The sequence below is a fragment of the Pinus tabuliformis genome, chromosome 1_1, assembly GCF_031772625.1.
Source record: "Pinus tabuliformis cultivar Carrire ecotype Pingquan chromosome 1_1, CPIR1, whole genome shotgun sequence".
NCBI lineage: Eukaryota > Viridiplantae > Streptophyta > Pinopsida > Pinales > Pinaceae > Pinus > Pinus tabuliformis.
The window spans coordinates 479,430,078-479,444,240 of record NC_142297.1 but is presented as its reverse complement, the minus strand read 5'-3'; positions in this window follow the sequence as shown (position 1 = coordinate 479,444,240).

The following is a 14,163-nucleotide window of genomic DNA, read 5'->3' as shown; positions in this document are numbered from 1 at the left end:
AGATTATATCATGTATGATGGTATGTGATTGGCATTTAATCAAGAGCACGAAGCCCTATATGTACCCTAGTGTTGGTGGTGTTGATTGTTGAACTCCTTTGTTATAGCCTTAGCAAAAATGTAACCTTCACTCAAGTTAACATCATTGATGAGACATGTTAAGTGTTTTATACCACAAGATGAATAAGCTATACCAAACTCTTAGAATTATTTTGTCATTTGGTTCTTAGTATTTCAACCTGAACTATTACAATCTATTGGTTACACTATTTAAGTTTGATGTGTCTATGCGTGTTCTAACAAATATGTCTCATAGTTAGAAGACTCACAAACACTTGATAGAACTTGGCAAGTCAACTCGACTTAACCTAGTGCTACTTAAGTTGGTCATCCTCACCAAGACTCACTAGTTGTGTAGCACTCACTAATTATAGGGAAACTCGATGAGTTATTATCAAGTAATCAAGTTAATGTGGAAGAATGAGTTTTATGGGTGATCATGTTGATTAATGATTTGTGGTAGGCTAGTGGCCTAGTAGTTTAAGTTGTGGCATTGTTTTTTGACTCTAGAGGCCATTTAAAGCCTCATTGCTTATGTATTTTGTTGATGATATGTAGTGCACTCGGGGCCATTTTGATATATCCACTCTTACATGGTATATAGATTAGCATACTCTGCATAATTTGTCTCTAATGGTTTGGAATCATGGTTTGTAATCTTAAAAATATTTGTTTTCATTAAAAAATAATTATTTTATGTATTTTTTTCAATTTCGATTTATTGAATCATGTTCAATCTAGTTTGATCCGGTTTCGGTTTGAATCACAGTTAGATAGGTAGTTAGTTTGAAACTAGGATGTGGTTTTTAAAACTATTGTATGGATGGTATGGTTGGATAGAACTCTTCGAGACCTTTCCAACAATATATCACACTTGGTTAGACTCCTCCCGAATGAGAAGATATGTCAGTTTAAAGTTGGTAGCTACAATGAAGCCAAAAACATTAAATTTACTCGGAAAAACACCATATTTGTTAAATTTTAAACCTCTTCAAATAAGATCTATGATATTGTGGTGCAATCATGATTGATGGCATATGGACTTGCACACTATTTAATAGGTTAAATTTTGCACATCTTTCGGCATATCTAAAGGTGATGAATGAATGGAAGAAGATCTATGGTGAACAGAGTGTGAATTTGCACACTGGTTAACAATAGGCATGCCCCCACATAGGCTTGACATGGCAGCTCAAGGATGATGCTTTCAATCAAGTGTGGCCCAACTATAGCATGACACATTAACATGATGGGATTAGTAGTGTGACATGGAAGTATGGATGATTTACACATGGCAAGTGATGGGCCTCCTAGTTTGGTAAAATATAAGTCCTGTCTTACCTCTCCTAGGTACATAAAGGTTCTATTAGACTTTCCTTTTTCACTTAATAGCATTTTCTTAGCTTAAATGAGTTCTTAGGAGGGTCAAAGAGATTTATCATGCTTTATGTTCCTAACATGATTATTGTGCAAGATATTAAGAGGATTTTTCATAGATTTCGAGGAGATCTAGTTAGAGATATTCATGAGGCCTTCCCCTTGCTATAGAAGGATCAAAATCGGATGAATCTAAACAATAAACACTCCTTCCTATTGTCGTGAGGTCAACCAAGGAACATGATCTATTTTTCTAGGGGTTTTGGAGGGAAAGTAATCCTCCATTCAAGGAGGATGTCACTTATTTATTTTGTATAAATAGAGGGTTTGAGTAACCCATTAGGGAATCATTAGAAGTAAGAGAATAACAATGTAGAGCATTAGGAAGTCTAGTTTTAAAGTTCTACAATTTTTTTCCATGTACAAGCATTTCTTCAATTAATGAAAGTCATATTTGGTTTCAGTTCTTAGTCTGCTTCTCCTTCAGGGTTATGAGATTCCTTGGGTTAGGGCCCACCCCAGGTGCTTAAGACCCCTTATGTACCATTATTCTTTATGCATTTGTTCATTTATGTAGTTTATTTCTAAATATTTCTTTTAATTAGGTGCTTTATGAATTGCCTTTCTTTACAAAGCATCTGAGAATTAGATGATAACATTGGTAGTGGTTATATTTTTCAAGTAAAATTCTTGTTTATGCACTTAAATTTACTTTGATTAATTATGTTTATTTGTTATCCATCATTATTGTTTCATAGTGTCAGCGCAACCCCCTATTTTGCAGCTACATGAAACCCTACAACCACGTATCTTGATGAAGAAACCCTACCACCATTGATGTGATGACTTGGACATGTGTTTCTTATCATTTCTTAGCCCTTACTTAGCTTATTTTTCTTTCCAACCTCACCTTTAGCACATTTTACTACTCGTTAGATTGTCTCCTGAAACAAAACAAAGACTCCTGTAGAAACTTGCAATTTGCTTACGAAACTTGCCCATATTTGATTCCAACTCATAATTCACCTTTTTAATATGTTACAACATCCCTAGAACCCTAAACATGGAATTTAGAATTGGAAAGACTGAGTAGATTCCTTTACCTAGATCATTGTAGAAATTGCTTCTTTCTTGCAGAATTAGGGTTTACTATTTGCAAGATTTTACTTCAACAATGCATTTTCGTTCTTTGCATAGTAGAATAGATATGTTTTCATTTCATTATAGTTAAGATGATTTTCCTTCCTTGATTACAACTACCATAGGTTTTCTTGTTATCTTTCATTCCCTGCAATTTATTTTTTTCCTGTAGCATGGAACAATTAGAATGGTCTCTGTATAACTAGATTTCCTCTCAGCACTTCCACCTCCATCAAAATTATCAAATAAATATATAATTCTTACTACAAATATAGTACCGACTACTCTTAAGTTTGTACAAACCCTGGGTTGACAATTAAAGTTGAGACCCTTAGGAATTTCATCATTGTTGATGCAATACTAAGGGCCATCACTTTTTGGTGACGTTACTAGGGAGGTGTCAAAGTATGTAACCTCTTCTTCCCTATTTGATCTTTTCTTTCTCTTATTTCACTTTCTGCAAAAAGAAAAATTGCATTAGCATTTTCATTTCCAAAAAAGTTTGCAAAAACAGAAAAATTGCATTAGCATTCACATTTCCAATTTTTTTTACAAAAATAGAAAAATATATTTATTTCTTTTATGCCTCAAGAGTTAGGGATAAAACAAGAAAATTCATACCAAAAACCACCACTTCCATTAGCAACCAACCTTTTTTCGTTGATTGTGAGCCTCCTACCATATTTGCAGGGACTACTGAGGCTCTTTTTGGTGAGAAAGCGAGGATCTCTAAGGAGCTTACAAAAGAAGAAAGACCTTCACAACCACCAATACCATGGTTGAAAATAGACAACCAGAAGTGTTCACATTTCCTATCAAATAAATAGATGGAGAGGCCAAAATGAAAAACATTAATCCATCTATTCTCCTACACTTCTATGATCTAAGCATTGAATATCCTCACACTTTTATCTTTGCGTTTGTTGTAGTATGCAAGACTTATGACTACACAAATGATGAGAAAAAGCTCAAATTGTTCCCTTCCACTCTTAAGGATATAGCCCTTTAATGGTTCATGAGCCTAGAAGGGGAGAACATCACCTCACGGGAGAAAATGAAGCAAGCCTTCAACAAAAAATACCAGGATGATTACATAGCAAGAGAGACCATAGATAAGCTATTCAAAATGACTCAAGGAGTAGATGAATCTAGAATATTTTGAGGAAATATTTCAATTGAGTTATAAAAGAGCGCAAAATTGCATCTAGATTTGGATTCCTTGAAGTTAGTTGTACTACATGGATTGAGGGAAAAATTGATGGAGACATTCAAAATACAAGATAATGGAGAGATATATAAGCTCAACTATGATGATATCAAAACGATATTCAAAAATCACTCAAGGGTTGTTAGAAAAGAGGTAAAACAAATAAAAGTCTGATAAGTCCCTCTTCCTCCTCCTTGATTACTAAAAATTAGATAGGAGGTATGCTAGAGGACATGAAGACCAATATCTTACATACCTTTGCTATGCAGATGGACACACTACAGATCAAGAGGAAACAAAAAGGGCATTAGCTATATTTTCCCCTAAATGCACTAAAAGGCATCTTAGGAATGAGTGTAATTTATATGTCATAGAAATATGTTCTGTATATGAAGAAATTCACTCCACTGGAAAATTTCCATATTTTCCAGGTTTGAAAGTGTATACCAAGGAGTGGAAGGGCGTATGGAACAACTATACTTTGTCTATAAAAAAAAGCCATAAGTCCCCAAGTAGTTTCAACAAGGTATGAATTTCTCATATCCTTTCAATACAAAATATAATGCACATTATCAACCTTGGTGTCCTCCTAACCCTTCATCCTACTTTAAGCCCACTCCATGGCCCTATTCTCCTTAAAATGTTATTCCTCCTTTTCAGCCATATCCACATCAACCTCCTCAATGGGGTAATCCATCTCTGGGATGGAGGCCTTAAGCTTCCAAACATTTTCTTTGATGTCTCCTCCTCCTAAACCACAAGTACCCTAGAATAATCCTCCAAAAGAACCTCATATGCCTTCTCAATGAAACCCAAATCCCAACAATAATTAAGCTCAACCAGTTTATAGTGGAGAAACCACCTATCTAACTTATGTTGTAGAGATTCAAGAGATCAACCTTAGGTTTGGGAATATCCTTATGGATTCTCACCCACTTTCTCCAATATAATATCTAGAGAAAGAGAAGGAAGATATTGTACCTCAAGTCACCCAAAAAATGCCACCCTATCCTGAAAGGTTGACCACCCAAAAAGCACACACCTTAGAAGAAGTTGAACTTCTATGAGAATTAAAGAAGTTGTGTGTCAAATTCCCTCCTTAAAGCCATCAAGGATATTTGTATCCACCATAATTTCATTAAATATGAATGTCTTAGAAGGCTAGGTGTTATAGACATTTTTGTGCCTCGCATCATGGAGCATGGAATGTCAATAATTACAGGGATCCTCAGTCCCTAAACATGTTGTTCTTACCCCTAAAAGAACAAGGTCATCAAACAACAGCACTTCCAATCAGTTCTCCACGTGAAAAACACTTCAAAACAGGCTTATTTTGGATCATGTCAGCTGCTTAACTGAGCTCCTGCGCTGTAATGCAACTGTCCCACTCTGTACCTGCGCTGAAAGTCAAAAGTAATGAAGGCTACCTGCGCTGGGCGAGATTGGCCAAGTGGCACAGTCATCCTGCAAGGTGTCAACTGCCCAGGAAGCTTCCAAACTGACACTTGGTTCATGAGATTCGCCCTGTGATGAGTAAGAGGTACTTGATCACCATGTGTAAGCAAGGATCTCCAAGTGGACTCAAGAACTGAAGTTTAACTGAAGAGGGAGAGGACACTAGTCAGCTCTATGCCAGCCTCAAGCTGACTCATCCTCTCTTCTTCTCTCCTATATATAGAGCTCTTCTATGAGGTCTAAGGAGGCGGGAATTTTGTGTAAAGCAAGGAGGTGCTGTTGGATTACAGTTAGAGCTATTGGGTGATTGTTTTACTAGAGGTGAAGAGGAGAGTTCTTGCTGCTGGGGAGGTGCTGCTGGATTGGAGCCATCATTGGTTGTAACCTTCTCAGAACCCTGTTACTTCTATCAATAAAGTTTTGCATGTTCTCCTATATACTTGTATTGCATTGATGTATTGTATTTACATGTATATTTGATTCACTCTAATCCATGCATCAGTTATGAGTACATGTATCTTGTAGTTTCCTCTCTTGTTTTGTGCAGGATCTGTGTGTAGCTGGACCGGCAAAGAGAGCAAGGAGCTGGGAACAAGAGACAAAGAGAGAGGACAAAGATCGACTAAGCGAAGGACACCAGGTTGGTTAATCTTTTCATCCTTCTCTCTGTACTTTCATAAAGGAAAACATCAAAGCTTTACTTTCAGTTGTTGCTAAAGACTGTCACCTTTAGAGTAGGGATAGGGTCATCCGCATCGAATACTTTTCCCCACAACAAACTGGCGACTCCGCTGGGGAGCCTAGTATCTTGTTGGTGTTTGTAGTATTTTGCTATTCATTTCTTGAAGAAAAGAGTACCAAATCGAAAAGCTTTTGACTATATCAAAAGCGAAGTAGAAGGACTGCTACTCTTGCTCATTTGTTGAGCAGATTCAAGATTTGAAGAGCTTATCTACAAAAGACTCTTTACTCTTTGTGATAGATCTTCATCCTCTTGATCATCCCTTAGCCTGTACTTGACCTATAGCTTTTTATTTCATCAAAAACAGTGCATTTTTGAGCTTTTTATGACCCGGAAAACTTTGTAGACGAAACTCTCGTGAGTCAGTGCAGGCTGTACACAGGCAGCCTGCATTACAGCGCAGGTACTCCCTTCGGGAACTGCGCTGAGAGTGAAGTTGGCAGACTAGAACCTGCGCTGGTCCAGTTAGCCATTGTCTTGCTCAGTCTTCCTATTGAGTCTTGGCCCTGTTTGCACTTGTTTTTGGCTGATTGCTTGCTGGTTATTGTACTTGCTGTAAGCCACTTCTCCTTGACATTATTCCGCCTCAGTTGTGTGATGAAACTGTAAATGTTCTTTCAGTATTTCTTGTTTCAGTTACAGTTTCCCATTGTGAAAAGCGAACCAGTATAGCTGTGACCTCTTAGATCCTGAACTGTAAAAGTGTCTTTGTGATCTTATGAGCTAGTTTTATTACTGTTCATGGTTGTTTGAGTTTGTTTGCTTTGCATTTCATGGTTTGAATCTATACATTTCCTGTGTTTTTAAACAAGTCTATCATAAGGTGTCTTTTTGATTGTGGACAAGCTTGTTTATTTCTACTTGAAATTAGATTCAAAATCATACAACAGTTTCCTTTTTGTCTAGCATCAACATTAAGGATAACGAAAAGAAATACATGCATTGTGCATTTTGCATTTGACTGTATGCTTGACGATTTAGGAAGATGTGCATTTTAGTGTGTGTTCTTTGATCTGTGGAAAAAGTTGTGTCCTTCTTTTCCCTCAAGTAGATTAAGGTTTTCAAAGTTGAAAGATTGAAAAGATTTGCTTCTCATTCTTAGATTGCATATAGGAAGTTGTATATATACATCTCGTGGCGAACCTGAAAGGCAAACTGTTAAGAAAGATCAACATTAAAATAAACTCAATTTACATAACAACGCTTTGGAATTTAACACAAACATCTAGAGGTCTAGGTAGAGACGTGTTCCGGCGTCGTTAAACATAGTGACTGTCGATCTCTACGAAGGTGGGTGATTCCTCCTGAGAGTCGGTGGCACTAACACGGACTTGTGCTCCCGCGTACCGTCGCGTATATTGGGAGACCCCTATAGGCTTTTATCCTTTATCCTTAGGAAACCGTGTCGGCCGCCCTACTGATCGCGATGCAGTGAACACAGCATTCACGAAGATCGCCACCCGTACCGTAAAACGTATTCTGTGGTTTCGCGAAAGGTTTGGCACACCCTCTGCCTAGATCTCCAGAGCAGTTTCTTTTGGCCTTTTTCAAACTCTATAACTGAAAAAGTCCAACCGAGCATTTGTCACTTCGGGCTCGTTAATACATCGAAGGCGACTAGAGTCATCTTTAGCTTTTTCTCGACTCTTAAAACATGAAAAAGCAAGTTTGTGTCTAAAAGTGTCGTTAATAAAATTTATTTTAAAGCGGAACGTAATCACCTGTTATTCCCACGTTGATCTTTCAGTTGAAAAGTATGGAGCCCACCAACCAAGGAAGTAACCTTGGCGGAAGTCCAAATCCCTTCTCCTCTTGGGGAGATGTTGGTGCGCCTCATATGGCTACATTGTCTCTTCCAGGATTGACAATCGGCCTTCCTGTATGGCTCTTTTCAACTAATGTAGTCCAGATCGCCACTAATCCTGAGCATTCGAATCAACAGTCAGAACAACCTAGAACTACCCACCAGCCTTCCACTTCTTATGATACTTCCTCTGATCCTTCATCTTCGCAAGGTAAAGCTGGCAAAAGTCAGCCTCCCAAGGAGAAGAAGAAAAAGAAGAAGAGAGAAAAGAAGCAGAAGGAGCCTCTGGCGAAGGCGACTGGGGGCAAGCAGAAGAAAGCTGAGAAAAACCCACACACTGCACCGACCGGGCCTAAATCGCCATGTGTCATTTGCAAAGGGATCCATTTCCATCGTGATTGTCCTTGTATTCCCCGGATACTAAGGGACTGGTCCCCAAGGTTGCACAATCTGGTAGCATCAACCTCTGGTTGTCATGTTGATTGCATTCCGTCGACTAGCGAGAGTGAAGGACGAAGAAGGGGACCAAGATCACCCTGTCTATTGTGTGAAGGTCATCATGCCATCCACAAATGTCCATTCTTAGATGAGGCCAAGAGAGTTTTGGAAGATCGCCCGGTATCACCGGTGCGACTTCCGCCTGGATATCAAAAACTCGCGCCTAATCCCTCGATAGTTGAAAATCCGGCTGAACCACTCAAGTGGTCAGCTGAAGTGTCGGTCGTTGAGAATGAACCTACTGAATCTAGACTAGACGAAAGTCTAAAGGTCGATACGGCAGTTGGCCCGGTTCTTCCTTCAGAGGTTCTATCGTCCAATGACCCCGTCATTGAAGACCCGTCTTCAAATGACACCGTCGCCGAAGAGTTGTCTTCATGCGACACCCTCACTGATGAGAACAAAGATGACACCATCCAGGTTCTTTTCATCAGCACCGACTCCGATGAGCATCAGGGCAATGCGCCCATTCCTTTATCGCAGGAAGGAACATCATCAGAGTCATATCCGGCCGTATATTCGGCCCCACCGCCAAGCAACCTGGTTGTATCCTTTGATTGGAATCAACTAGGCAGACCCCGGTTACCAGCCAGTGTACCATTCAGAATCATTGTCCAGATCTATAGAATGATTATGGCTAGTACTATCATTGATGAAGGGGCGTCTGTGAGTATCCTTTCCTCTGTTCTTGGAAAGCACTGGGTTCCCCGGCGCTTTTACCTGAGTTGAGAAATCTCTCAGGTTTTGATAAAGGAACCAGTCGACCATTAGGGATCCTCCCCGATGTACCTGTTACATTGAAGGGGAAGACCGTCAGGATGAACGTGTTGGTAGTTCAAGGACCCTTGGATTATAACCTACTCCTTGGACGCGACTATATTTATTGCATGGGAGCGATAGTCTCCTCACTCTTTAGAGTAATGTGCTTTCCACATGAAGGAAGGATGGTCAAGCTCGTAGACCAACTTTCATTTCCGGGATCTCGCATCGCAAATAGTCAAATACCAATCCTAAATGGTCTGTTCACTCAAGATTCGCCTCCGCCCCCGGTCCTCCTTCCCGATGAGCGCGAGTGATTCGGAAAGAAAGACTAGGACCCAGGGGGCATGCACCCTGGTCTGCTTCGGGCAGAAGAAACTCCGGGTATAAGATAGAATTTCCGCAGAAGAACATGACTAGTCCGTACCCCGTCCGTAGGAAGTGGGGTTGTTCTGGAATAATGATCTTTTGTTAAAGTTATGTGTTTGGGAATCATTCACCTTTGTCTAAAAAAGTGGGCAATGCCCAAGTAGGAATTCCCTTATTACAACAAGTAGTCACCATCTTTAAATTCAAGCCTCGCCCATCGAAACATATGTTTTGAAGGATAAGCAGGGGCAGTCTTCTAAGAAGGAGACCGTATTGTTGTGACAGAGGGTAACCATCTTAGGACAACCCAATGATAGGCACCGCCGAAGAAAGAGATTGATCTGCGGCAGCAAATCGAACCGTCTTTGGAATAATAAGAAAGAGGCAAGCCTCCCTCAATAATACCAATGTTTTATCTTTGAGTAGTGTTCTTCTATTGTCACAAATAGCTGTTTATTAAAAGTGGGCCGACGGGAAGCCTGAGTACTGCGTAAGACCCCTTAGAATAACGAGAAGACAAGTATCGTTAGCATTAGATTGGCAAGATGACAAATAAGTGGGAACACCCAAAGAAAAACAGAAGTAGGGGAGAGGAGGGGCAGCCTCGAAATTCTATCCTATACCTGGGGGCATGCAAACTTTCTGGAGTGTAAGCTAGGGGCGGTTATTTATCTGGTTTTAAGATTAGCCGTTTCCAAACTTGCATGAAAGAAAGCCTGTGGGGCAGAAGTAAAATTTGCCAAAAGAGAGCACAGCTGTGGTAAGGCATAAGCTCTATAAAAATTGGTCCTTACGAGAGGCGTTCTTCATATGACTGGTATATCGAGCAGTTTTAGCATATAGTTCATGCTCGTTAAAAAATAAACGCAAATCCGAGCAGTTTTAGGACTGAATTTATGCTCGTTAAAAAATAGAAAAGTGTGAGCAAAAGTTTCCCTCAGAGTTCAAGCTCATGGAAAAAATGAACCGGTAAATAACCTTTTGAGATCGTAAATTCATCAGCCATAAGAACCTTGATCGTGTTTTCATCCATCACCTCCACTGTTCATTTGGCCGATCATTCACTTCCATTTGTGTGTTTACCTCTTTTGAGAAACAGCTGCGAAGAGTGATTTCACCTAGCCACCCTTGTGACACTGCCGTGATTGGAAAATTCCAACCTGTACCTGGAATCTGTAGCTATCCCTGTTTATCACTCGTTCCTCAAAAGACGAGTCTTCTTTCAGCTCTTTTCACTGACTCGTAAAATATGAAAAGTTTGCCGAGTTTTGGCCTTCCAGCTCGTTAAATGACCGGAACACTATCCCTCCTCTAAATTTTAATCTTTTTGGACCTGAGGGATTATTGCACAAAAGGATCGAGCGCTTGTCTTGTTCGGCTCGTTAAAAGTACCGAACAACCATCCCTTCTGTATTGTTTTATACTTTTTCGGACTTAAGGGATTTGCTGACGAAAAAGGAATCATGGAGTTAACTTTCTGTACCTTTTCAGACTCTCTAAAAATGAAAAGGACCGAGTTTTCTTTGTCGTTAGACTCGTTAAAATGATTAAATAGCGACAAACTTGTCTTTAGACGAGAACGAGTTTCCCTATCGCTAGGCTCGTTAAATCATAGCGATGGGCTTGCCCGAAGGGCAGGTTATAGAACAAGCATATGTTATCCTCCTCAAGCTTGACAAAAATAAAGAGGTACTGGTCAGAAATGACTAGGGAAAAATTGGGAGAACATTCAAAGTTTAATGGTAGCAAGTCACTCTTGAACATGACACTTTTCCTCCGTATCACATCGGGTTGGGTTGTTTCATTCACCGGTCTCATCACCATGGTCCTCGCCACACCATCCACGTTTGGGGTAATGCTACCGATCCATCGCATCAGTGTCGTTATATGTTCAAGAGGGGTCATTCTGAAAGTGTCAACCGTGTCCCATCCACTTCCATACATTATCCTTCATCCATTCATGATCGCCACCCTGAATCATATGTCACAGTTTGTTTTCACCTCCACTAAAGTCATTAGCTCCGTTCCGTGTCATTGATGTGGGATTCATTAAGGCCCTCCTTTGACGGATCGCTTCTTGTCGACTTCAGCTCATTATCCAAGAAGTTGATCTAGGAACACCCCCATCAGTACTTTGAAGCTTGCATGCCTCAATGGCAAGTTTCTCACTTCCGGCGACAGGTATACATCAATGACCTTCGACCAGAAGATTTTGCGTGACGTTCGACGCCAAGTCCTTTATTCACGCCACGTGAATTGTACTGCAGTACCTTGAGGGTCATCGTCATTATTGGTAATTCCTCTCGCGCTTGTTAACGGTTTTCATTATTGACCGGTAATCAAGCGATGTCTTTCCATGTTCGACTTCAGCGCATTTCTCACATGGATCGACTTGTACTTAGAGTGAAGATCGAATGAGTTTGAAGACCCCGGATCTAGTTTCATCCATCCGGGCTGCGATATATATTCAGGAAATATAAAAGCATTTGCCATGTACATCATTGCAGCAGATGATCATCCTACTCAAAGGATGATAATTTCAGCAGAAAATTATCAGTCTATCTTCAGACGATCGTCTGTCATATGTACCAAAATGTATTTATAAAAAGCTGAGCATGGGAATGCCCGCCTCAGCTAGATCATGAGAATAATGATGAATGAAAAATAATGTATTGTATTGTATTGTATTACAGGGCACTCTCCTCAGCACTGGAACGAACTTCGGATCCTCTAGATAAAGCATTTCACCCGATAAACGGCCTCATACTTTAGGGGGCAACTGTTATAGACATTTTTGTGCCTCGCATCATGGAGCATGGAATGTCAATAATTACAGGGATCCTCAGTCCCTAAACATGTTGTTCTTACCCCTAAAAGAACAAGGTCATCAAACAACAGCACTTCCAATCAGTTCTCCACCTGAAAAACACTTCAAAACAGGCTTATTTTGGATCATGTCAGCTGCTTAACTGAGCTCCTGCGCTGTAATGCAACTGTCCCACTCTGTACCTGCGCTGAAAGTCAAAAGTAATGAAGGCTACCTGCGCTGGGCGAGATTGGCCAAGTGGCACAGTCATCCTGCAAGGTGTCAACTGCCCAGGAAGCTTCCAAACTGACACTTGGTTCATGAGATTCGCCCTGTGATGAGTAAGAGGTACTTGATCACCATGTGTAAGCAAGGATCTCCAAGTGGACTCAAGAACTGAAGTTTAACTGAAGAGGGAGAGGACACTAGTCAGCTCTATGCCAGCCTCAAGCTGACTCATCCTCTCTTCTTCTCTCCTATATATAGAGCTCTTCTATGAGGTCTAAGGAGGCGGGAATTTTGTGTAAAGCAAGGAGGTGCTGTTGGATTACAGTTAGAGCTATTGGGTGATTGTTTTACTAGAGGTGAAGAGGAGAGTTCTTGCTGCTGGGGAGGTGCTGCTGGATTGGAGCCATCATTGGTTGTAACCTTCTCAGAACCCTGTTACTTCTATCAATAAAGTTTTGCATGTTCTCCTATATACTTGTATTGCATTGATGTATTGTATTTACATGTATATTTGATTCACTCTAATCCATGCATCAGTTATGAGTACATGTATCTTGTAGTTTCCTCTCTTGTTTTGTGCAGGATCTGTGTGTAGCTGGACCGGCAAAGAGAGCAAGGAGCTGGGAACAAGAGACAAAGAGAGAGGACAAAGATCGACTAAGCGAAGGACACCAGGTTGGTTAATCTTTTCATCCTTCTCTCTGTACTTTCATAAAGGAAAACATCAAAGCTTTACTTTCAGTTGTTGCTAAAGACTGTCACCTTTAGAGTAGGGATAGGGTCATCCGCATCGGATACTTTTCCCCACAACACTAGGGAGGACGAAAAAAGATTCCCCTACTCTCAATTTCATAGGCAAACTAGTTGATCTTTTGCTTGGGAGAGTCATCATCCCCAAGTACTTAGATCTTGGGAGTCTGATTGTAGATATCCACATCAATGATATTATAGTTCCTAACGCTCTCATTGACATGGGAGTTGTAATAAATGTCATGACTAAGGATACTATGCTCAAACTTTACCTCCAAGAATCTCTAAGGAAGACCACCATAGTGCTACACGTGTTGATAAATCCACAATGGCACCTAAAGGTATCATCGAAGATGTTATGGTCTCTATTGATTTTTGGGAGTACCCCATAGACTTCCTTTTCCTTTAGCCCAAGTCCAAGTTTAATGGATACACTCTCATATTAGGAAAACCTTATTTAGCCACTATTGATGCCTACATGAGCTATAGGGTTGGAAATATGACTATCACCAATGGGAAATAATAAAACAACATCTATTATATCCACATGTTCAACCCATCATTGAACATGACTTTCCTATTTGGGGAGAAGAAGAATAAGAGGAAGAAGAAGAGGACTCTTATCTATTATCATCCTACCCTATATGTACATTAGAAATCACCATTGGTAGCAGAAAAATTGATGAAGATAATCTTATTGATAATTTTTTGTAAACTAAATGCCATGCTACCATGAATATTGATGGATTATCTACAATATAACATGGTTGTTTTTGGGAAATTTCATGGGTAGATTTGATAATTTCTCGTTCTAAGTAAAATAATGTGAAAACCATAGAAATATACCCCTCCAAAACCTTGAAAATCATCCCCTTTCTCTCAATTGGTCAAGAAGATCATTTGCTCGTTAGATTGAAATAACATGTTGATGCATTTGCATGGGACATCTTTCCATTACCTCACTCACA